Source organism: Typopeltis vanoorti, chromosome 10, assembly GCF_054136105.1.
Source record: "Typopeltis vanoorti isolate ZY-2024b chromosome 10, IOZ_Tvanoo_1.0, whole genome shotgun sequence".
NCBI classification, from domain to species: domain Eukaryota; kingdom Metazoa; phylum Arthropoda; class Arachnida; order Uropygi; family Thelyphonidae; genus Typopeltis; species Typopeltis vanoorti.
In genome coordinates, this window is record NC_143558.1 from 117,915,163 (window position 1) to 117,941,131 (window position 25,969).

At 35.9% G+C, this 25,969-nt stretch overlaps 1 protein-coding gene across 1 annotated transcript in view; it reads right to left on the reverse strand.

The window, feature by feature from the left end:
* LOC150102730 (uncharacterized) overlaps window positions 1–25,969 on the reverse strand; it is a 326,709-nt gene that overhangs the window by 94,010 nt on the left and 206,730 nt on the right. The gene's annotated exons all lie outside the window — the stretch shown is intronic.

Here is a 25,969-nt window from a genome sequence, read left to right on the forward strand (position 1 = left end):
AGTTGCTTGATGGGAAGGGTATTAGCAGTGTGTGGGGAGTATTTAAAAATATATCATGGTGTAATATCAAAATGTGTCCCTAGAGTTCAAAAGATAAACAGTGTGGAAGTGAAATGGATGTGCACTTGTATTAAGACAACAATTAAATTAAACTTGACAAGAAGTCATATTCTTGTTTAATCCTTCATCCAAGTGTAAGCAAACTTGAAAATACTTCAAGATACAAGATACATAATACAAGAATATAATTTGTTGTCAAGTTTAATTTAACTTATAACCAAGTGAAAACACTTTCAATAAGCAAAAAATTATATCCTTTGTCCACTGTTATCCAATCTCTATGTTAATGGCACTGGACTGAACTCGATAGCAGATATACAGCTATTTCTGCTGATGACGCAAAGATAAGAAGGATAATCAGGAATGAAAATTACATGCAGTACTTGAGATTTAAATTAACTGGAATGCAGCAGATGAAAATAGCTGGCTGTTCAATGTTAGTAAATGTAAAGTTGTGCACTCTGGTGCAGTGAGATATCTAATGGCATATTACATTGGTAGAATTATGCTAGAAGAAACCGACCAGGCTGAGATCTTCATAGATAGAAAGTTAAAGTTCAGGTTCCACATAGCAAACACTGAAAATACAACACAGAGGATATCTGCTATGATGAAATGAACACTGATACATTAGAATAAAGAAGTAAATCTGCTTTGATACAACCTCACCTGGAGGATTGTGCAGAGATCTGGTTTCTGAGGTGATGCAAATACTAGCAGACAGGAGAAACACAGGTGATATGATGTAGACCTACAAAATTCTGAAAGGATCATGCAGGACACTTGTAGATGGAATTTTTCATTTTATAAAAGTTGGGGAGAGGACAAGAAGACATCCATGGAAGTTGAGAATGAATGCTGTCAAGAAAGGGGGTAAGAGCTAGATTTTTCTCACACAGAGTAATATGTGACTGCAAGGGCCGACCTTTGGAGGTTGTGAGTGCAGTAGAGTGAATGACGTGCGGCCTCTCTTAATGAGTCTCTGATTCCCTAGAGGTATTTTGTAATAATGATAATAATAATAAGAAGAAAATTAAACAGTAGCAGTCCAAGTACAAATTCCTATGGTACATCGCTAGTTAAATTTTATGAAGAGGAAAGAGGAATCACTATTGGAGGAAGAACAATACAAAATATTAGATTTGCAGATGATCAAGTAATATTAGCTAATACTGAAGATGAACTACAGCACCTAATGCAAAAATTTGAAATATATGCAAGAAATATGGTATGAAAATTAATGCAAAGAAAACAAAAGTGATGAGAGTCTCCAGGAAACCAGGAAGTATCAAGGTGATGATGAATGGAGAAAGCATAGAGCAAGTGAGACAATACAAATACTTTGGTAGTATAATACAAGAAAATGGAAAATGTGACATGGAAATAAAAGAAAGAATTAACAAAGGAAAATATGCCTTTTATAGCAAGAAAAATTTGTTTATTAATAAAATGAATAAAAATCTAAAGAAAAGGCTTATTAAGTGCTATATTTGGAGTATGACCTTATATGGGTCAGAAACATGGACAATTAGGAAGAAAGAAGCTAAAATGTTGGAGGCATTTGAAATGTGGTTATGGAGAAGAATGGAGAAAATAAAGTGGACTGAAAAAAATCACCAATGAAGAAGTATTACAAAGAGTCGAAGAAGAAAGGCATTTACTTAAGACCATAAGAAGAAGAAAGCATAACTGGATAGGACATGTATTAAGAGGAGACAGCCTACTGAAAAGAATGATAGAAGGGAAAATTGAAGGAAAGTGACCAAGAGGAAGAAGACGACTAATGATGCTTGATGATATAATAGGAACAAGAAGATATCAGGAAATGAAGGAGGAAGCAAGAGACAGAGGAAATTGGGGGAAGAGAATCTGCTGAGTTATACCATTGGACCTGTCAAGAGATAGAACACTAATGATGATGACATCGCTAGTTACTGGATTTATCCTGGATTCAATTACTCCACAAATTTTCTTTCATGTCTGTCCATCAACACCCCCCCCCCTCCCCACACACACATCCATATTACTAATTTCTATCCACGTTTTCCCTATTTTATGTAATGAGTTCCAAAGGAGCCTGCTGAATGTCTCCATCAACTCATTGCACACATCCACAAACTCCATACAGTTCCTTCTACACAATCAGTGCACTGACTCATTAGAAATCATGATGGCCATTCTTCTCAATGTGCCTGTATCATACCTAAACAGCAGACTCAAATTGTTATTGTATCATTCTTCTTATTGATTTGTACCAGCAATTCTTTCTTATCTTCTTATTAGTCCTCTTATCACGTAGTCTCCATACACTCTTTCTCCTTACGAGTTAACCTCATTAACAGCCTCATCAACATCCTTAATCTGCTTTTGCACTCACATTTTTCTGCTTTTTACTGTTGAGTTGTCTGCTGTCATACTTCTTCCTCTTCTCATAGTTCTGGCCAATTTTCACTCTAAGCTATGCTCATGCATACTAGTCCAAAAAAAAAAAAAAAAAACGGGGGGGGGGGAGCACATATGAGGATGTGCTGAAAAGTTGTGATAATCATCATGAAGGAATTGAGGTAGACATATGTTCTAAATGTTTATCAGAAGTTTTCAGTCCCCCCCCCCCCCCCAATCCCATATTCTTAGTAAATGAATAACCAAAATTTTGGCTTTCGGAATTTCTATTTTATAGTCAATAAATTTTGAATGTACTATAAAAACAAATTATATGATAAATCATAGTTATTACTTTTTTTATTTAGTAATTTTGACAGTGTTGCCACTCCAATATTACTCTTAACCCATTCCAACTTAATACACTGTGATTAGTTACATTTAGTCTGCAGCATGTGGGCGAACTGTGCTTATGTCAAGTAAGTTGCAGAGTCATATTTGTTTAGAGAGTATACTGTCTAGACAGTACAATAACTTGAACTCAAGCAAATGGGGATGGATTTTTTTTATATGCAGATTTAAGTGGTTAATTTAGGGTTTGTGGCTTGTGACTTTTGCTTCTGTGAATGCAAGTCACTGCACACATTGAGTCTCAGACTGGAAAGTTGCATACAAAATGTTTTTCATGTGCACATTAGCCACCAAAAATCTGAAGGAATATTTGTTCTGGCATTAACTTTTAAAACCCTTTTAAAACTATGAGTTTTAAAAGGGTTTTATGAAGAAGGGATTTGTGAAAGAAGAGTGAGACTCATAGTCTCACTCTTCTTTCACAAATCTTTCACCTTTTGCAATGAATCTCGAATACTGCAGTGAATAAATCCCACATGTTAAATTGCCCACCACCATTTTGCAATGTCTTAGCACCATGACAAACAGTATATAATAAAAGTAATAGTTTTTTTTTCTCTAACAACTACACAAGAAAATGCTTGGAATCAAACAGGCCTAAAATTCTAAAAATAAGTCCATAAAATTAAATCGAATATCACCAAATATTTTCAAAACATGACTTATCTTTGGTTCTGAATATCACCATTGTGATCTAAAAACACTCTATCTTGTATCTAGAAACAAGGCACAACTTTTGTTTTAAACATTATGAAAATCCCTGAATCAGTTTCAATGATCCTTAAAAGATAGAATTTAGTTTCCCTCTCCTTCTTCTGTTAATAAACTCTCTTACTGCTTACACTCCACCTAGGATGAAAAGGACCAACTCTCCCTGATGTTTACTGGATTCAGTGTGATTGTTTTTTCTCTTACTTTGGAGAAACAGGAAGTTCTATTCAAAAACGAATAGAGGAACACTATTCTTGCATCATCCATAATGAGTCTGGCATAACATAGAGTGGATATTGACCATAGTATCCTCTGGTCCAGGATCTGTTCTGTTGCATCATCATTTTAATTCGAGAAAATGTTCAACGAGAGTGCTGAAGTGCTATTACACCATCTTAACTACTAGAATGATTGTATTTCCTTAGCTGAAATGGAGCAGCTTATCCATATTAATGGCTGGCAGTTAACTTTTTTTTAAATTTTATATATATATATATAGATCATACTTTTCTATCTATCATATGATGCTGCTCTTGTATGAGTGGATCATATCTGTTGAAAGTGGGAAAGGGAATCCATTGTTGGTACTCTACCTTATGAACAGCCAGTTCAATGATCATAATCTGCTAATTTCATATTGAAATATTTGCATTAACAAGGTATTAAATTTGTGTCATGGCTGTATGAAAGCTTATAAAAGATAATTTTTAATAAAATAAAGAGCAAAAAGGCTTCAGTTCAGAGATGCAAAATTATATAATTAAGTGGATATTCACTTTACTTATATAATTTTGCCTCGCCAAACTGAAGCCTTTTGGCTCTTTATTTTAGTAAATACTTTTATGCACCAACAGAGAGTTCGCTTACAAAAAATACACCTCTCTGACATTACAAGTTCCTTAGTACTGAATGAGTTTTTGCTCTCTTAAGGTTTCTGTCTGGTCTCTGAGGAGAACCAACAAGTTCAAAACAGCTGCCAGGCCAGTGAAACTTTATCAAAATGGACTAAGAGAAAGCGAATATATAGATGCTTGGGGCAGCATTTATGTTTGCTAAGTAGTCTGTGCTAAGGCAACTCATGAGTGTATTCCTGTGAGCTCTCTGGTCAACTTATTTTTACGAAACTTTCATAGTTTCTACATTCAGCTTTGAAATAATGCTAGATTTAATATCCACTTTACTTATATAATTCAGCTTATAAAAAGAGATTAAACTCTCTGACTCAACAAAGTCAGTGTTTTCACAATCATCTAAGTAATTCTTTGAGCTATTTTGCCAACTTTTGCAATAACCTTCAACTGTCTATATAACATTTATCCCATTAAACTGAAAACAATTATTTTTTGCCTACAATGTCAATCTATTTAAATCACCTTGAAGGTTCTCTACATCATGGTTGTTGACTATTTCCCTCCATTACAGAACAATCGTAATGTAGCCATGTCCTTTAACGAGTACATGTCCATGTACTTGTTCTTCAACCTGTGGTCCATGGACAGGTGCCGGTCCACAGAAATTTCTTGGCAGTTCACCAAAAATTTCTTCGTCTCTCAAAAACAACGCTCCAGTCATGTATATCAAATTTTCTAACCTCTAAGCAACAGCAGCAGATGTCGCACTAGCTAAAAATTGTAATTTTATAACATTGGATTTAATAAATAAAATACTATCTACATTGATTTATGTTTCTGCCTAAGCTGTCAGCCGGTCCGTGAAATATTTCTCCTATTTTCCCCGGTCCGCAAGTGTAAAAAGGTTGAAGAACGCTGCTTTAAACAACTAAGCTGTAATTTTATTACAGACAATGAGCAATGGTTATTAGAAACACATATTCAAAATAATATATAGAATAATAATTTTATTAGCAAATATTTTGGCCTGAAATCCACAAGACATTATCAGTGCATCAATAAGTGAAGCTAGAACAAAGGAATGTTATTCCTTTTTGCATAGTTCAGCCATGTACCAGAGTATCGCCACACAGGTTGCTACAAAATGAGATGAGATTACAGTTACAACTAAAAAATAAATTAACTTTAAAATAAAGTAACAATTTTAGACAAATAAAGTAATTTTGAATGCCATGACATTTTTCTTAAAAAAAGGGAAAGGCATGTTGTTGCTTGTTTTAACTTTTTAATAGTAATCTCTGCACCACAAATAAAATCATTATGACTTATTCTTGTGAATATGTATTTCCAATAATAATTGGAATTAAGTCATAAGTGCCACTAAAAACTTGTTTAATTATTGTTCATGGGGAAAAATTGATCAAAAGACCAGAAAAGTCAGCAAACTCAGTTCAGCAAGGTAAGCTATTGGCAAGGATTTAATTTTTACAACAATGCTTATGCAAATATAATTCCTACCTTTGATAAATTTTAAGAAACCATCAATTTGTTGGGTGCTGGGTGCTCATTGCATTTACATCAACACAAGTCGTGTTCATCTGCAATCAACAATGAGTCACCAAATAGGATCTCACTCTCAACATTTTCAACATCTTCAATCTTCAAGAAACACTATCCTTAATCTTAAACATCGACCTACTCAACATAGACATATCTAGATAGTCTCTCCAATAATTTCCCTAAGTCTTACTCACTTGTTCAGAAGCAAAAACCAGCCAAGATCAACCCTGCAACAAACAAATGGGTAGTCAATATATACCTCTCACTCACACAGAAACCTCACTACTCACCAATGGACATGATTTCACTATGCAATTAAAAAAAAAAAATTACATACCAAGATTTCATGCAGAACATTAAGAGAAATTTGCATGCCCTCTCAAGTGATGATGTTAATAAACTCTGACTAGAAGTTTCTTCAGTACTACTCAGAGCCAAATTTCCCTCCCTAAACTTGTTTCCAGCTGAAATTAAGGAATGAAGTTCCTTAATATGAAACAGTCAGTTCACCATTACAAAATCAGATAAAGGAAAAGCAATAGTAGTCATGGACACTATGGATACAGAAAAACATCCTTTCTATTAATCACACCATTTACCAAGAGATTACTCAGAATCTTACCAATAGCCAAATCAATAAACTGAATTCTCTATTCAATCAAGTAATCAGCCTGGACAGATACCATTAAAAAAAAAAAAAAAAACTGAAAACCAATTTTAGAAGAATCCCACTCAGATCCATAATCAACTGCAGAGACTCTCTATTCTCCTTAATACAACCTCAACCTTCCTTCTATGTACACTATGGGGGATGATGTGTTTGCCACCCAGCTAGAATGATTTCATCACTATCTTTCTAACCAAAATTCACAGCCTACACCCACACATCAATTTCATGATAAAAAAAAAGAAAAGGATGGAAAATTAGTTTTCTTGGACATCCTCCTTTCCTGTACACCATATGGAATACTTACAATATCCGTTCACCATAACCCCACCTTCACAGGCTGCTACACACAACAAGATTTAGTCCATTATCCATCTAAAAAAATTGGGCATTATCAAATCTTTGCTCAAGAGAGCACATATCATCTACTACAATTCTGAAGATCTCCAACAAGAACTGAACATCATCCAAAGCATCATACTACAGAATGGTTTCACCTCAATGAAGTTTAAACACATCCTTAAAACTTACAAGTCCATCATTAAGAATCCTGAAATTGGATGGCAAGTCCCTATTTTATATATCGCAGGTATCTCAAAGGTCCTTAGCTAATTTCTTCTCATATTCTGATTTTTATCTTCCTTACTAAAATCAGACATTTGATACTTGTATGTACTGCTGATGAGTCTTTATTTATTTATTTATTTTTGTTTTAATATTTATCCCATACATGAAAGGCAGAAGAGCCTATGGCAAAGAGATTCTGTGTGATGGAAGGGCCAGAAATATTCAACTCGAACTGTTGAAGATGGTCTTTTGGAAATGCTTCATGAGGGGAGAATGTTCCACAGAATTGAGGCGGAAGGAATGAAAGATGACTTGGAATAACAGGTTTGTATGCAGTTTGACTGTAAAAGGATGGTGAGTTCTGTAGATCTAGCAAAAATACAAGGCATAATGGATTTTACTTCTGCTGAACAATGGCCATGGAAATATCTGTAGAAGAGACACAATGCAAAAACTGATTTTCTGTGGGATAGTGGCTGAAGAGAAGTCAGCATCAAGAATTTTTAGGGAGGTCTTAGGTGCACCACCTCAAACATGAGAGCAGTATTCCAAATTTGGTCGGATTTGGTATTTATACAGAGTTGTATAAATACCAAATAAATGATTGTACCAGGAAATGTTTGGAAGCTGAGTCAGTCTGATAAGAAAGACTTGGACTTGACCGTTGAGCTGAGCATTATCAAAAATAAGTGAAGAAAATCTGAGGTCCTTTTTAAAGAAAAACCAGCAAAACTGCATTTTGGAAGCATTGAAGTTGACTTGAATGCTGCTTAAAGGAACAATGCAATCCAGAAATGGAAATAAAAGTTAGAATTGAATGGCAAGAAAAGAAGTTGACTTGAATGGCAAGAAAAGAAGTTGACTTGAATGCCGGTTAAATGAACAATGCAATCCAGAAATGGAAATAAAAGTTAGAATTGAATGGCAAGAAAAAATTTTCTCCTGATGAATTCAACATTGTAACCACAATTTAAATTTGGAGCTTAGAGTATGCATGGTTAAATGCTATGTATGGTATGTACTGCTGTACCATGAAAAAACTTGGACTTTCAAGACAACATTGATTAAAAAAAAAAAAGCCTTTGAGATATGGTTATACAGATGAATGTAAAAATTCCATGGAAAATTAAATTTCCAATCAAGAAGTACTGAAACAAATGGGGAAACCACGTGAACTTTTAGATTCCTTAAAATGAAGAAAAACTGCATAATGAAACTGCAAAAAACTTCATAATGAAAAACATAAGATACTTCAATTGATTATAAAAGGGAAGATAAATGGAGGGAGAGGACAAGGAAGATGAAGAAAATCTTGGCTGGCAGACATCACATAGTGGACTGGCATCAGCTTTGAGAAATTGCTCAGAGTGGCTGAGGATTGTTCAAAATTTTCCAAGGTGGCCACCAACGTCTGATAGGAGATGGCACTCAGAGAAGTTGACTAGGTTGCTTCTATCCCAATCAAGGATATTGTGGAGATCAGTGTTCAGGGCACTTATTATAGATGATCTTGAAGCATGAGATGTTTTTGAGCATTGCAAGGCTTGTCACATAAGAAGGACAAGTAGAGTGTGCTATCATCAGCAAAACTATGAATATGGTTTGCAGTAAATGAGAGCAAGTTGTTTATATGAATCAGAAAGAAAGTGGGTGAAACGACAGCGCCCTGAGGGACACTGGCATTGACAGAAAAGTCTGAGGCAAGAACACTATCCACCATTACACAAAAAAATTGATCTGAGATATAACCTGCAATCCAACTACACAAGGTTGGTAGGCAGTCCAAATGATGGTGACTTGGTTAGCCCTTGATGCCAGATCCTATTAAAAGTCATGGAGATGTCAAGAGCAAATGGCACAGGTTTCTCCAAACCTTTCCATGGAATGGGTTCAAATGTGAGTGACACGGGCCAGGGAATCTCTGCTGACCATCCTTTTTTTTTGTTCTCCACAATTTATTTATTTTGTAGTTCCTGATAATGTTGCTATTCATCCATTTAATTTGCACCTGATTTATCCTTCTCAGCCTCACTAAACAGTCTAACTTCCATCGACCATTACTTCACCATTTCCCATGCACTACTGCCATTCTTCTATTACAGGATCTTATGTCATAGCACTGCTCCTAACTTTGCATTTCCACTCCCACCCCCTTCTTAAATGACAATTCCACTTGATTAGAAACCTCTCAGATCAATGATCGCTTGATCCAGCTACTGCATTCACTGCAATCAATCAGTCACATATAACCCTTTCATCCACCAAATTCACTCCATACTTTTTCTACCTACATGCTATCCATCCTGCAAAATACAAGTAGTTCCCACCTTTAAGAATTAACTGGTTCCTGGCAATCCTTTTGTAAATTGGGAGTTTATTTACCTTAGAAATAATGCTATAAGCAAGAGTTATGTTCATAAGAATGAACATAATAAAAAAGATTCTTTGGGAAAAAAAAATTAGTTCATTTCTATATTACCTGGTGAATCGGTAGCTGTCAAGGTAGTAAGAGATATATTAGGAAGCTTCAGTGCATTTTTTTTTTTTTTTTCAAAGAAGGAATCGAGTGACATCGGCTTCATTGACTTTCACTTCTTTTCATTTAAAATAGCTTGATAGCAAGCAGAAACATTATTCGTTTTGATGGAAAATTTCCTAAATCATTCAAAGTCTGAATCTTGTAATTCAAAGATTGCGTGAGCTTTTTCGAGAAGTTTAAATGCTTCTTGTAGGCCTTTTAAAGTGAAAAACCGAGTTGCAGCTTCGTATTCGTTATCTTCTTTGTCTTTTCCTTCTTCATTTCTTTCTTGTTTCTCTAATTCAAGGAGATCATTGGGTGAGAGTTCCACAGCCTCGATGAGTCTGTCGACTCCTTGGAATTGTCCGAAATAATAATAATAATAGTGTGAGATTGAAGTAGCTCATTAACATCACCTTCCGAAACTTTCATTTGCAACTGGTTAGCCACTCAAGATCTCTTGAGTTTCAGAATTCACAATCTTTGTTGGGTCTTCAAAGCCTTTGAAATTACCATTAAACTGAGGACAAAGTTTATGCCATACTCCTTTCATAGTTTTTTCGGAAATTTTATGCCAGGCACTCTGCCTTTCCTGAATTGCACCTAAAATGTTGAATCTCTTCCAAAACTCTTTGATAGAAAAGTTTCCATCTTTATCAGTTGCTTCTATGAACATTTCAAAGGGCTCTTTGAGATAACGTGCTTTAAACATTGCAATCACTCTGATTCATTGGTTAAAGAGAAATTGTATTTGGAGGTAAAATTACTATTTTTACATTAGCAAATATAAGATATGAGGGATGGCTAGATGCACTGTAAATTATCAGAAGCACTTTAAATGGAGTTTGTTTTTTCTAACAACAAAATTTCACTTCAGAAACAATGATGCATAAGCCAATCTTCAAATAGGAAACCAGTGAGCCAAGCCTTCTTATTTGCCTTCCATATTACTGGAAGAGTATCTTTATTAATTCCTTTTAAGCTTCTTGGATTTTCTGATCGATGCACAAATAAGGGTTTTAACTTGCAATTGGCAACAGCATTTCCTTCTAATAGCACAGTGATGTGATTTTTTGATGCTTTAAAAGCTGGCATTGAGGATTCTTCTTTTGCAATGTAAGTTCTTGCAGGTATCGGTTTCCAAAAACATTAAAAATCTGTGATGCTGAGTAATTTCCTTCTTTAATTATTTCTTCTAATTTTCCTGGATAAGATTTTGAAGACTCACTATTGGTGCTTGCAGCTTCACCTTGTACGTTAATGTTATGCCAACCCTTTCATTTTTTATAGTGGTCAAACCATCCACTACTTGCAGCAAAAGTCTCTTTGCAGTCATACCTTTTTTGGTCTTTCAGCATTTTAAAAATGGCTAATGCTTTAGTACAAATTGTTGCATAGGTAAGGTTGGTCGATTGGTAGAGCCTCTGCTACTAATGGCTCTCAAAAAGTTAAGCAAGTTTGAGCACAGTTAATAGTTGGAAGGGGATCAATCATTCGATGCTGTTGGTACACTCTCCCTCGATGAGTCTTTGGACTCCCTGGAGGTGTCACATAATAATAATAATAATAATAATAATAATAATAATATGCATGCTTATTCATTCAGTTTGGTCACTTATCTAAGCAGTTAACAGTTTTTCATGCGAGGAATTATACTGCCTGTTTCTTTATTACACAAGTATGTAGACTGAACAAACTGTGCATTTCTTACTTCTTTCAAATATTTTTCTTATCTTTTTTGTTTGCACACTGTAGAAGTGACAAACGTCTACAAAATGCAGAAGCGACAAGAGAAAATTTCTCAGAAAGAATTTTAACAGTGCTACCTGCTTGATGGCTGGTAATGATTTTGTATTTTTTTTCTAACATAACTGCTTTTCTTTGTTTCTTTTTGCTAATTTTCTGGTTTTGCACTGTTGCTTCTTTTTGACATTGTTGGAAAAGTGAAAAGGTTATAGTTAAAAAGAAAACAAAATAAAAAAAAATCAGGTTTAATTGAAGAAAACTACAAATAACACACTTGAATTGCCAAGGCTCGTTCTAACTGATCATTATGTCATTACGTACTGCGTAATTCCCTGTACATTCCCCTAATCGCCTTCGACATGCACAATTTAAAATAAAAATTCCGATCCACAAAATTTGTAAAGTGAGAACTTTACGAATTCCCATAAATTCCCAACTCTTTCATATCTTCTTTCATTCCAGACATACCACTGTTCGAATAACTTATACCTACCAAAAAATAAAAATAAACTATATTTTTAATTTTCTCACTTCACACCTGAATAATATGATTTTTGTCATGCTCTCATCAAGAACACCTATTATCATGAAATCACCATACAGTACTCTTTTAGAGTATGAAAGAGTTGGTGTGAATGATGACACGACAATGAGAAGAGAAATAGTGTGTTTATACAGAGTCCTTCACAGAACAAAATGTGCAAAAAATGTACAAGCAATTGAGAAAGCGATTGGTGTGTGGCACAGCAGAAGGGAGAATGTAAGAAAAAGTGAATGGGAAAAGTATGAAAGTGTGAAAAAATAGAAGTAAGGAGAAGGTATTGTATGGAAATTTGATGATAAAATGTATATGCTTAATGAGAATGTGATGGAAGAATGTTCCCCAGGTGCAAAGATTAAGGAAGTTAATGAAATTGTCAGTCTGTAGAGGAGAGAAGAAAGTGGGAGGGGGGGGGGGTGAAAAAGTAAAGTAAAGACTGCGAGTCTGCTGCCTTGGTATGGCAGGAATTTGTTGTTAGGTACTTGTAGAGAGAGAGTGTGAGTGTTGTTCAGTGAAATGTTGCAAGTGCATAATCAGAGAAACTATGAGTTCTTTTTTGGGGGGGGAGGGGGAGTGCAATCAAGTGTCTGTTCAAGCCACCACTGGGAGAAAGTGTGTACATAAATGATTATGCAATGATGAATACAATTTTACAGATTCCAAATCTGAATGGGCTGGTAATGACATTACACAAGACTAAATGCAAGCCAAAGGGCACACTGAAATGCATATACACAAATGCCAGAAGTAAGAGAAATAAAGAAATGGAATTCTGGCATTGGTTAACTTGACTTGGCTGAAAATTATCAGCTTCAGCAAGACCTGGTTGACAGAAAATGATATAGTTGCAGGAATAGAATTTAAGTGGTAATGTATTATTAGAGAGGATAGAGAGAGAGAGAGAGAGAGAGAGAATAAGACAGAAGAAGAGAGAGTATCACTGGTGATAGCTCAAAAATTTAAGCCAACAAAAACAGAAGCTAATGACGAGTTTAGGTTTTGAGGGAAATGGCTCATTAGAGGCTACCTGGTACAAGAAAGAGACCAAAAGGACAAATTATATTTTCATTGCAACAGACTAGGGACTCCATAAAAAGATGTGGTTGCTATTAAGAGAGAGCATGATGAGATTAGCATAATGAGATTATTATGGGAGACTTCAACTATGAGGAACATAGTTGAAGGGGGGAAAGGGAGTATGGCAAGATGGAAATGGAATTTATACAACTACTATGGGATAATTACCTTGAACAGCACATCACAGAGGGGGACATGGTTTTGAGAGAGCTGGATTTGATAATAATATCAGAAGATGTCTCCATAACCAAGGTAAACACTTCACCTCCAATTGGGTGAGTGACATATTCTATACACATTTAGCAGGTCAAAGTAAATCCAAAATAGTTTTTTTTTTTTTTCTTTTGCTGCATAACTGCACGGAGGAGAACAAAGAGGAGGTTAAACTAAAAAGAAGATGAAAGAGTCATGCTGAATTCTTCGGGGTACTACCCTTAGTGCAAGGCCCCGAGATTGCAAAATAAAAGGAGACTGAGTGGAGCATAAGGGGCTTCCAGTCATCGCCAGAGAGAGGGAACAGATTCGGGAGTCCATGAGAGTCAATTGGCGGCAATTACGGTCACTGAAGGTGGCTGTTAGAGCTATTGGAAACAGCAGATAGAAAAGCCAGTTGTCCAGGCTAATGGCGAGCCCAAGCAGAGGAAATAAGGCAATGTAAATTACCCGAAGCAACTTCGCTCGAAAGATTTTCTTTTTCGCCGTGGGAGAACAACCTTTTGCTGGTCGCAGTCCACAGCCCACTATATTCCCGATGAGATACTGATGAATGCCAGACATTCCTGAAGGAAACTCGAGATCTGAGATGAAAGAAATGCCATAAGACTGTAGTGAAAGACTTTTGACTGAATGTGCGATGCAGAGTCTTTTGTAAGTTCAAACTTTTTTGTATATTCCTCTCATAGTAGGTTGTAGATGGACTTTTAAGAGACTGTTCAATAGTAGTAAGAAGTGTCTTTAAGAAAATCAATTGGCATGTTGGAAGTTGATATAAAATTTGTAAAATTAACTTAACGTAGAGTTAGCTAACCTCTTTGCGAGTATACTAGAAGTTTAATAAGTTGGAATTGTAAGCAGAGAGTACATAAGTTTTTGAGTTAAAGAGATTATTTAATGTTGAAGTAAAGGGGTTCTAATTTCATGCTAAAGATTTTAGAGAAAGCAATCTCCCTATTGTTTAATTCATGTATTATATGTAGATAAATGTGTTTTAATCATTTGTTAAAAGAGTGCTGCCTGATCCTTTATTTTACAACTGCACTGTTCCTAAAATCGGACTTGTGAGCGGGAAACAACTAAGGTATTAAAAGCGTAGTTTTATTACTTAAGAACCACGACTGTTTATAAAAACTTTGTTGACAGAATTTACGCTAGTAAGAAAGATCTACAGGAAGTGTTATTTAGTCTTATGCTGAATATTTGATATACTGATGGTGCAGTCTGACGAATAAATTTTTCAGTGTTCATAGGCATACGACTAATAAATACGGAAGGTGGATAAACAACAGTAAGACAGAGGAAGTAGAGTAAGAAAGGAAATTATATATAAAAATAATAATAACGGTAGCAATAAATAGCATACGTTTACAGATGTATCATCTAGGAAGAGATGTTGCAGTTGTTGATGTGACAGAGACTGATGTGAGAATTGACAAATTGGAGGTGCTCAGCACTAATAAATATGGAAGGTGGATAAACAATAGTAAGATAGAGGAAGTAGAGTAAGAAAAGAAATTATATATAAAAATAATAATAACGGTAGCAATAAATAGCATACATTTACAAATGTATCATCTAGGAAGAGATGTTGCAGTTGTTGATGTGACAGAGACTGATGTGAGAATTGACAAATTGGAGGTGCTCAGCACTTCCAATTTGTCAATTGAAAAATATCAATTGCTCAGTTGAAAAATATCAATGTGAATATACAGAAGTGGAATTGGATTGCCTATCAGCACTTGTGCTATGAGAATGTGCAGAGAACTGGCAGTGCCTGCGATGAAGTTGTGTAAGTCTCAGCTCTGGAAAGGTTCCAAGGGAGTGGAAAGAGGATAAGAGGTAAGGTAGTTAGTTCAATTATGTAAAGGTGGCCACAAGACAGAAGCAGCAAATTACAGACCAATTAATATCTTAGGAGTGGTGGTTCAAGTATTGGAAAATTTGATTAAAGGTAAAATCCAGCAGTGGGTAGATTGGAATATGATACTCTATGATCAGTAGCATGACTCTGTAAAAGGTAGATCTTTCCTTAGTAATTGACTCACATTTTACAGATTTCTCTTTTCTCAATTCTCACATGCACATGACACATGGCAGTGATGTGCTGTAGGCTCTTCCATCTCTTGTGTATAGGATAAATGACACAAACACAGATACTTTGATAACAAAAGTATTCGTCTTGTAATGATCTTTTTTTATTGATCATTAGATCACTAAAAAAAATCATTTGAAGGTGCATGTTGACTCCATCGTTAACTATTACATCTCAAAGAGGAAGACAAAGAGTTTGGAGTGGACTGATTTTAATTAGATTCTTGAAAACTTATATTAAATATGCACCTATTGAAACATTACATATATAAGCTTTGAAATAAGAATCTGTTCAGATAAAAAATAGAAACTTAAATTTTTATAAGATTTCTGTTAAAGGAAGAGGAATTAAACCTATTGACTGAATGCAGTTAGCAATATCACAAAATAGCAGGAAATGCATATTTTCTTTTAGATGGCAGCACTCCAAAATAATCTCAAAAAGAATTGGAACCAACAAGCAGAGAATTTTTTATAATGATTCCTCTACAGCTCCCAAACTCTTGTAGTGTTTCATTTGTAGAAATTCATATTTTTCATCCTGCAAACCAGCCAGAGGAATACATGCAACATACAGACATAATACACTGGCATTCAGTTTCTTTCTTTGGCATATGCTAAACAACTCAACCCAACTGTCCTGAAAGAATGCCAGACTGTTTATTTAGCCACTGAAGACTGCAGGAACTTTTTATTTATTTATTTATTTATTATTATTATTATTTTTTTTTGGTGTGTGCATATGTGTGTGTGTTGGGGGGGGGGGGTCTCTGTGTCTTCCTTTCTAGAATGTAATGTTGGAGCTAGCATTCCTCTTGTTGTGATATTATTCAAAAATTGCTTCCCCAACTGGCTGGGTATATTGCATTGCCTCTCAGCATATTGGGCAAGCAATTTTTGCTTGAGGCTTTACAGTACCGACTATTCTTTGTAATGTCATGATTATAAGTTAGAAGATAATAAATGCTTCCATTTAAAATAGGATGATTAAATTATTGCTGTTTTCTATTTCTTATTATTATAACAAACTACTGTTCGTTATAATAAGTATGTGTATGAATAATCTTTGCAACTGGCTACTTCTGTAATGAAAACGGTTTCTTTCACTGCAAGCTGTCCTATTTATCTGATAATGCACAGGGCTGTACTTACACTTTTCTCATGGCTGGCAGGGCCCAAGGTACTAAAGTGCTCCGAGCCCTCCCCCCTCCCTCCTCATTGTTCGGAGCCCTTAAATTGTCCTAATGTTTTGGGGCCACCAGCTAGAGCCTCATGCACCTGTGCATAAGTACGGCCCTGATAATACAGAGTACATATCCTAGGATCTAGGTACTATTTTATAGTGGAAAGAGTTACTCCTCATATCATACTCATATTGCATTTTGGATCAATGCACATAGCCTTGTAAACAAAATTATGGAGACAACTCATATTCTACACTGACAGAGATGATATTTTACCATGCCCAAAATTATTAGATGATTTCTCCATGGGACACCATGGAGCTGCACATAGTAATAATAGTAACAGTTATTAGATAACCTACATGAGAATCCTGAGTGACTTAAAAGACTTAAGCCTACAGTATGCCAGCAAATTAGCCAAAGAAGATTGTTTTGCTTTATTTTACAAGAACTTGAAATTTAGGGCTGGTAACAACCATCAAATGTTAGCTTACCTGAAATCCTATAGTGATGTTGAGATGCGTGTAATAGAGCTATTCTGCCAACTCTAGCAATATTTTCTCTGAATTTCAAATCTCCATCCACAGATCCCTAACCTCACAAATTTGCTGTAAACCAGTGTTTCTCAAACTTCTTTCATGTGTGCCACATTTTTTAATATCAGTTTTGTCAGTGTCTCAACATGGGTTTTTCAGTGACTCAACACAAGAATTGCAAGGGGGAAAGGTGGCATCCCCACCTTTCCACCTTGCAATTCTTGTGTTGAGACACTGACAAAACCCAAAAAAGCTAGCAAAACAAATTAGCAATTAATTAAAAATTTTTAAATATGCATACAAATTTAAATACATTATCAAATCTTTTGAAAATTGTATAGATCACTGCACAGACTGTTGAATCGTATCGGCCTTTCAGAAACATTCGTGATTTCATCACGGTAAGTCTGGAATGTTCTGCAAATGTTTCTGTGAGTGAAACAGTAGGAGAGAGGGAATGAGAGGTATGGGAATGCTAAAAGAGGAGAAAGAGGTATGGAATGCTAGAAGGGAAGAGAATAGGAGCAGTAGAGGAGATGGAATGAGAGAAATGTATGGGAATGATAGAAGAGGAGAGAATGGGAATAGCAGTAGAGAGAGAGGGAATGAGAGAGAGTTATGGGAATAACACAAGAGGAGAGAATATGATAAGTGGAAGAGAGGGAATGAGAGAGAGAGTTATGGAGGAGGAGGAGAGAATGGAAACAGTAGGAGAGAGGGAATGGTGAGAGGTGTAATGTATGGTGACTCAATGATCCATGGTGTACAAGATAGGATGCATGAGGAGTGTTTGCCTGGAGGAACAATAGAGAATGTGGCTAGCAATTAAGAGGGGTGAAAGGATGGATGAGATGATTGTGACGGTAAGTGCGAATGCCTCTCAAGTCATTCATAAGTGTAAATCAGGCAGCGAGAGATCCAAGATTCTTGCTTGAAGTTGTGCAAAAGAAAATGCAGAGAGGGAGGTTTGTGTGTGTGTGTGTGTGTGTGTTGCCCAGATATGATAGTGACGAGCTGAGCAGAAGAGCAGCAAAACTGAATCACATAATAGTCAGAATGTGTGAAAAGAGAGGGTTGAAATACGTGGATGCTTGGAGGGCATTTGAAGATAGAAGGGAACGGTATGCTAGAGACTGCTTGCATTTGAATGAGGAAGGACGAAGGCATCTGGAAAGATTGTTGTTTTCTGAACAAGTCAGTGTGTCAATGCAGGGAAACTAGAATTCCTAGGGTGGATGGTGGCAGGGATGGCCTCTTGTGGGAAGGGGTACAATGTAAGGAAACATTGAGCTCGGGGGGGGGGGGGGGGGCGAATGATAGGTATAGAATCAGTAACATTTTTATGCTCTATACCAGGGGTGTTGAACCCATCAATCGCGGAGCGATTTTTGTTCGATCTCTTGTGTATTCCTCCTTACTTACAAATTTAATTAAAACTGAAAACATAATATTTTCTTTATCATTATTTTGTATTCTTTTTAATTTACTTTAACTGTATTGCAATTGTTTATTTATTTTTTCGTTAAAATTGTCAAATCTGTAATTTTCTTATAAGTCCAGGTAAATTAATTAATTTGGATTAGTGGAAGTCAAACAGCGAGCCGAGTGAATAATTATAAGCAAAGTGTAAAAACTCGATTGTAACTTAAATATTAAATATTCCAAAGCACATTACATCGATTTTTTATCAGGTTAAGTCCCATGCGAATATTGTAAAAAAATAAACTTTGTTTGTCTTTTATAGTTTGTATTAGATGTTTTTGTAAATAACTCTTTTGAAGCTCACTGTATATACTGCTTTAATAAGAATATGTTAGAGTGTTAAAAACAAAGGTAATGTTTTTGTCACCAAAGCTGAACATGGCGGCATTAGAAAGATTGTTATTGAAACTTGTATGCATGAGAAAGGCATGCAGGCTCTAAGTGTAAACATCTCCGAAGTCAGTCAGAAAGAGTTCAAACAACTTTCCGATGGCCGGCAACTTACAATCAAAAGAAAGTGGGGGGAGAACAAAAGGCGTGCCGAACTTGCAACTTAAGATGAAAGACTCGTACTGATTCTTTGGGGGGTTGCCAAACTTCATGCGAGGTCTCAGATGAGGCCTGATAAAAAGGGACTGAAGCAAGCAGAAGGGGTCCCGGTTCAAGAATTGCTGTCAGAGAGGAGGCTGCCTGGTCCAGAGTCGACATCAGACAGACTGCTCGGATCAACGATGCTTGAGAGAGGAGTTTCCCGCTTCCAGAAATGAGCTTCTCGGTTTGAGACGTCACTAGAGAGAGACTACTTCTAGGCTGCAGACAAGGTTTCAAATTGCCAAAAGGAAGAGTTCCAATTGCGGAGAAAAGTTTGCAGGCCAGGTTAATGTCAGACATTCACCAGTTTGTTGTGTTTTCATTACAATTTGATGAATCAAACGACTTCACTGATATTGCTCAGTTAATGGTATTTATTCACATGGTATTTCAAGATTATTCAAGTAAAGAAGAACTTTTGAAAATTATAACATTATTGGGAAGGACTAGGCAAGAAGACATTTTTTCAGCATTTGATGAATTTGTGAAACAACACAAACTTCCGCTTTTTAAACTTGTGTCTATTACTACTGATGGTGCTCCTGCAACGATAGGTAATAAACCAGGCTTCACTTCATTATGTAAAAACGATGACAAATATCCAGATTTTTTTAACGTACCACTGTATTATTCACCAACAAATACTGTGTAGTAAAAGATTAAACAAAAGACGTTTCGGATATTACATTTAAAATTATAAATTCTGTTCGAGGAAAAGCCCTGTAACGGTGGTTATTTAAATTACAGGCAGATGATGATAGGGAACTTCTGTTGTACAATAATGTTCGCTGGCTCAGCAGAAGTCAATTTTTAGAAAGATTTCTTGTATTAATTAACGATATAAAAAATTTTATTGATGAAAAAGGAGATATTTATCCACAATTGAATGATAAAAGATGGTTGTTACAGTTATCATTTTTAGCATACAGAAATTAGATTTCTGTACGAAATTAAGCAATTTAAATTTAGAGTTACAAGGCAGAGATAAAAATTTAATTGACATGTTAAGTTTAATAAAAACTTTCCAACAATACTTACTTTTATTAAAGAAAAATATAAATGACCGCGAATTTAGACATCTCCCATATTGATCAAAATCAAGAAATGCTTTGCTATGATTTAAAAGAATTTATTCGTGAAATAGAATTAGTTGAGGAAGAAATAAATTCAAGATTTACAGACTTTAATAAAACTGAAATGGTTGTGTCTTTTATCAATAATCTATTTCAAGAAAACTTGACCATCACAGAAATCTCAAATAAAATTAGTGAGCTGTTTGATACAAACCAAACTGAAGTAGAACTTGAGATAATAAACATTCAGAATAGTTTACATTTAAAATCAATAAACAATGAAGTCATTTGGAAGTATGCACATGAAAAATTCTCAATATTAACTGATATTGCGTGAAAAATTCTGTCGTGTTTCGGATCGACATACTTGTCAGAATCCACTTTTTCAAATATGACCGTCATAAAAAATCAATTAAGAAACCAAATTACAAATGATCATTTGGATGATTGTATGCGTTTGGCCATGTCTTCATATCAACTTCACTATGAAAATATCGCGAGGTCCAAACAATGGCAACTTTCACATTAACTTTTTTTTTTAATCAACCAGCATTTCCTGTAACTTTTGAGTTTGCAATCTATCTGTTGTTTTTTCTAACTTTGGTTTTCCAAAATAGAGAAATAAATATTTTATTGCGATAAATTTGTCTTTTTTTTTGTTGTATTAAAATAATTAAAAGTGATAAATCAATTTTTAAATACACAAATAAAGTTTCTCTCCCACCAGTTGGAGAGAGTGTCCATGTGGTTTTGACTTGGAAGATGAACAGACATGCAAGTGTATCAAAGAAAAGGGAACGTATGTGGAATTATAAGGCAGGTGATTATAGTAATTTTAGGTATCAACTAAGGGCAGTTATATGGAGTGCAGAATTGGAAAGCCAGGATATCATTAGTGCTTGGGAAATTGTGACAGAATATTTGTTAGCAGCAATAGTAAGCTGTATTCCACGGGTGAAGAAGTGGACACAATTTGGTGTAAAGTGGATGACAAACGATATCAAACAGGAACTGCAGTTGAAAAAGAGATTATGGAAGATATGGGTGGAGGACAGATACACGAAAAATATAAGATGCAGGCCAGCAGAGTGACAAGAATGGAGAGGAGGGCAAAACTGGAATATGAGAAGAGATTGGAACTAAGACCCAAAGCAAATCCTAGGGAATTTTTTAGCTATGTGGCCAGTAGGTGGAGAAACGATTGTGGAAGAATGACATTGCAGGATAAAAATGGGAATAGAGTGAGTGATAGAGAAGACATAGTGGAGTTGTTCAATGAGCACTTTATTGGAGTAGTTCATCCTGGAGGAGGTTTTAATACTAGAGAGAGATCGGGCAGGTTCAGGGTTTAGAGGTGCAAGTGGAGAGTGTGTTCCAAATACTGAGGACTCTGGATACCAATAAAGCTGTTGGACTGGATGGTATTTCACCACGGGTTTTGAGAGAATGTGCTAAAGAACTGACAGCTCCGTTGACCTGGCTTTTCAATAAAAGTCTAGCTGAAGGAAAGGTACCCAGGGAATGGAAGGAAGGTAAGATAGTGCTGCTGTATAAGGGTGGTAGCAGACTGGAAGTGTCTAATTATAGGCTTGTTTGTGTGTCATCAGTAGTTGTTGAGGTCTTGGAGAAATTAGTGAGAGAGACTATATACAGCGTAGGGTAAATGAGGGTAAAATTATCTGTGAGAATCAAGATGGATTTGTTAAGAGCCGCTCTTGCTCTAGTAATACGATTGCCTTTTATAATAAAGTGACAAGAGCAGTTGATGAGTTTAAAGTATATACTGCCATTTTTTTTGGATTTTGCAAAGGCATTTGACAGGGTGCTAAATGATAAGCTGTTATTTAAGTTGCAGCACATGGGTTTAAATGTCAGGTTAGTCAAATGGATTCAGGATTGGCTGCCTGATAGGTATCAGAGAGTTGTGTATGATGGGGCAATATCAAGGAAGCAGAAGTTTACAAGTGGGGTTCCACAGGGCTCAGTACTGGGACCTGTATTGTTCAATCTTTATATCAATGATATTGTCAACGGATTGTAAGGAGACATTCAGTTGTTTGCGGATGATGTGAAGTTGGTAAGGGTTATCAGTAATAGTGCAGATGTTGCAGCCCTGCATGAGGATTTGAATAAACTAGACAGATGGGTAAATAAATGGGGGTTTCGGTTCAAATGCAGCAAAATTTAAAGTCTTGAGGTTTGGGATCCATCAACGGGAGGATGCGTACTCAATTGGAGGAGCTGTACTGGAGGTAGGGGAGACAACAGATCTGGGGATGATGACTGATAGAAAACTGAAATTCAGGGAGCATACTGCAAAGGTGGTGAGGGTAACTCAGAGGATTGCTGCAATACTGAGAAGGACACTGACCTGCAGAGATAAAAGAGTTATCATTCTGTTGTATAAGGTCCTGATCAGACCACACTTAGACTATTGTTCTCAAATTTGGTCCCCAGGATTGGAAGGGGATAAATTGCCCGTGGAAAGGGTACAGAGGCAGATAACAAAGATGGTTTCAGGACTGTACAATATGAGTGATGAGGATCGACTGAGGGAATATGGACTGCAGAGATTGGTGGATAGAAGAATGAGAGGTGATATGATCGAGACTTTTAAACTGTTGAGAGGCAGTTACAGGGCAGACATTGGAGAGTTCCTTCACTTGGTGGAATGGCGGAAAGGAGCGATGACAGGGGGGGGCCATCCTTGGAAGTTACGAAAGGAGGCTGTGTGTGCAAGAGGGGTGAGGAGTGGTTTCTTTGCGTGGAGGGTGGTTGCACCTTGGAATGCATTGCCTGAGAGAGTGGTTGGAGTGGGAACGCTCAATGGGTTCAAGGAGTGGTATTGATAAGCTTTGTATTTCCTAAAAACGACCTCCCATGATGAGTCTTTTTACTCCATGGAGGCCTAGATAATAATAATAATAAATGCTTGAAATGGCAAAGATGACAGTAACACTGCAACAGTGAGAAGTTGATGGGTCAGCATTATTTTATTCCTATTCGCAACAACTGTGATACACGGTATAAAAACAATATTTTCTAGTGTAGAAAAATGGATAAAATTTTAAATGGACGTAAGCAGTGGTGAGCTATGGAAATTTTACAAAGGAAAATTGAAAATTCAGTGGCAAGCCTTGAAGGAAACTCTGATTGATTCAGCCAGAGAGGCATGTGGTGAGGTTGTCTGCAATGATAGAGAAATCAGAACTCAATGGTGGACACAGGAAGTTAAAGAGGCAGTGAAGGAAAAGAAAAAAGCATATCAAAAGTTGCTGGCAAATAAGTCAGCTTGTGCTCTTAGAGAACACAGAGACAAATGTAAGAAAACTAAACACTGTGTAAAACTAGCTAAATAAAAGTCATGGGAGGACTTTGGCAAGAACATAGAAAATAAATATCAAGACGGTGGCAAAATATTCTTGAGGTTGTTGAAGAAGCTTAAAAATGGAGGAAAAAGTGCTGTAAAAGGAGTTAGAGATGATAAAGGTGATATGAAAATAAGAGAAAAAGATATCGTTGAAGTATGGAGTAATTACTTCGAAAAATTGCTAAATGAAACAAGCAGTGATAGCACAATGGTAAAAAACACTCAGCAGTCACACAGTCAGGAATACATATCCATACTTGAACTAGAAAAAGCCACCAAAAACTTTTAATGTGGAAAGGCAGCAGGAGTAGATGATATTCGACCAGAAATGCTGAAGTATGGTGGTATAAAAGTCTTGCAGTGGCTGCAGTGCATAGTTCTGAAGGCCTGGACAGAGAGACGAATTCCCAATGATTGGAGTAGAGCACTCATAGTATCCATATATAAAAAGGGAAATAGAACTCAATGTGAGAATTACAGAGGTATTTCCCTAATGAGTGTTCTTGGTAAGATATATGCAAATATATCTTACCAAGAACACTGGTAAGTTATATTTGCTCTCAACTTTTTCTCAAACAAGAACTTGTTTGAGAAACAGTTGAGAAGAATTGTGGAAGAAAAGCTTGGTGAAGAACAAGCTGGGTTCATGCCAAATAGAGGCTCTCAGGATTCAGATCTTCACTTTATGACAATTAGTTGAGAAAGCATGGGAATATAACAAAGATCTGTATTTAAGTTTTGTAGATCTGGAAAAGGCATATGACAAGGTACCAAGAGAGAAGCTATTCAATACGTTACAGTTATATAGAATCAATGGGGCATTATATCAAGCAATACTTTAGTCTTTATTTGAGTTGTAAGTCAGCAGTTAGAATTGAAGGAAGTACAGGAAGATGGTTTAATGTTAAATCTGGTGTGAGACAAGGATGCACATTATCCCCTCTATTATTCATTATCTATATGGATCACATTATGAAGGAAAGTGGTATTAGACATGATATCAAAATATGAGATGTTAATGCAAGCTCTTTGTTTTATGCGGACAATGTTATACTTCAAAATAAATCCGCCACAAGTCTGCAAGATTCCCTGACTAAATTGAATAACTGTTGTAATAGATATGGCATGAAGGTCAGCAATAAAAAGAAAAACAATGAAAATAGCACCAGAATCATTGAAAATGTCAACTGCATTGTGAACGGAGAACCTGTGGAACAAGTAAAACATTTCAGCTACTTAGGCATGATTTTTAGTGAAGATGGTAAATTAAATATGGAAATAGACAACAGAATCAACAAAACTGGTATGGTAGGAAGTCAATTAAATAAATTCATATGGAATAAGAGAGAAATTAGTCGGAACACTAAATTAGCTGTATATATAAGACAGTGTTCAAACCAGTTTTAACTTATGGATCTGAGAGCTAGGTCAGAAGTAAAACACTTGACCAAAGACTAGAGACCACAGATATGAGAGTCCTGAGAAAGATTAGAGGTGTGAACAGATGGCATCAATGGCAATATCATAATATCATATTAAAAAAACGAGGATATTAGGAAAGAACAGCATCCAGGAGTGCGTTAGCAGAGCTAATCTCAGGTGGTATGGTCACTTAAACAGAATGTGTGAGGAAAGATTAGCAAAACAAGTGTTCTCTACCAGGTTGGCAGGAAAACGAACCATAGGAAGACCAAGATATAGGTGGATGGATATGTTAAAAAGTGCCTTAGAAGATAGAAATATAAGATCTGATAATGTTGCAGTCTTGACAAGTAACAGACTGATTTGGAGGAAAATTGTAGATAGGAAGTTAGTAATGATGTAAATTTTTCATCTAGTACTATCATATCCTGAACACCCCTTGAGGGCACATGGCAGGAATTTGATGATGATGATGATGTGAATTATATAAAAATGAGACCATTAAAATCAAGACTGTTTTTTGAACTTTGCAAAGATATGGCTGGAGCGGAACACTGCATTACTATTTTACTGTGAGACAAGATGGTTATCACAGGGAAAATGTTTATGTGTTTATGAATTAAGAGACAAAACAGCAATCTTCTTGAAAGAGGAAAATCACGAAGAAGCAGAGAAGTTAAGTTTATTTATGATGAAATTGACTACTTGGTGGACATATTCAAGAAACTAAATATATTAAACCTGCAACTCCAAGGAAAAATACACATATCTTAGAGATGAGTAACAAAGTTAATGCTTTTTGTGAAAAACTTCTTTTCACCCCCTTTAGGTATTTTGCATCCCCCTTCGGGGACACACCCCACAGGTTGAGAATTACTGCTGTAAACTAGTAGTTTACAGCAGTAATTCATAT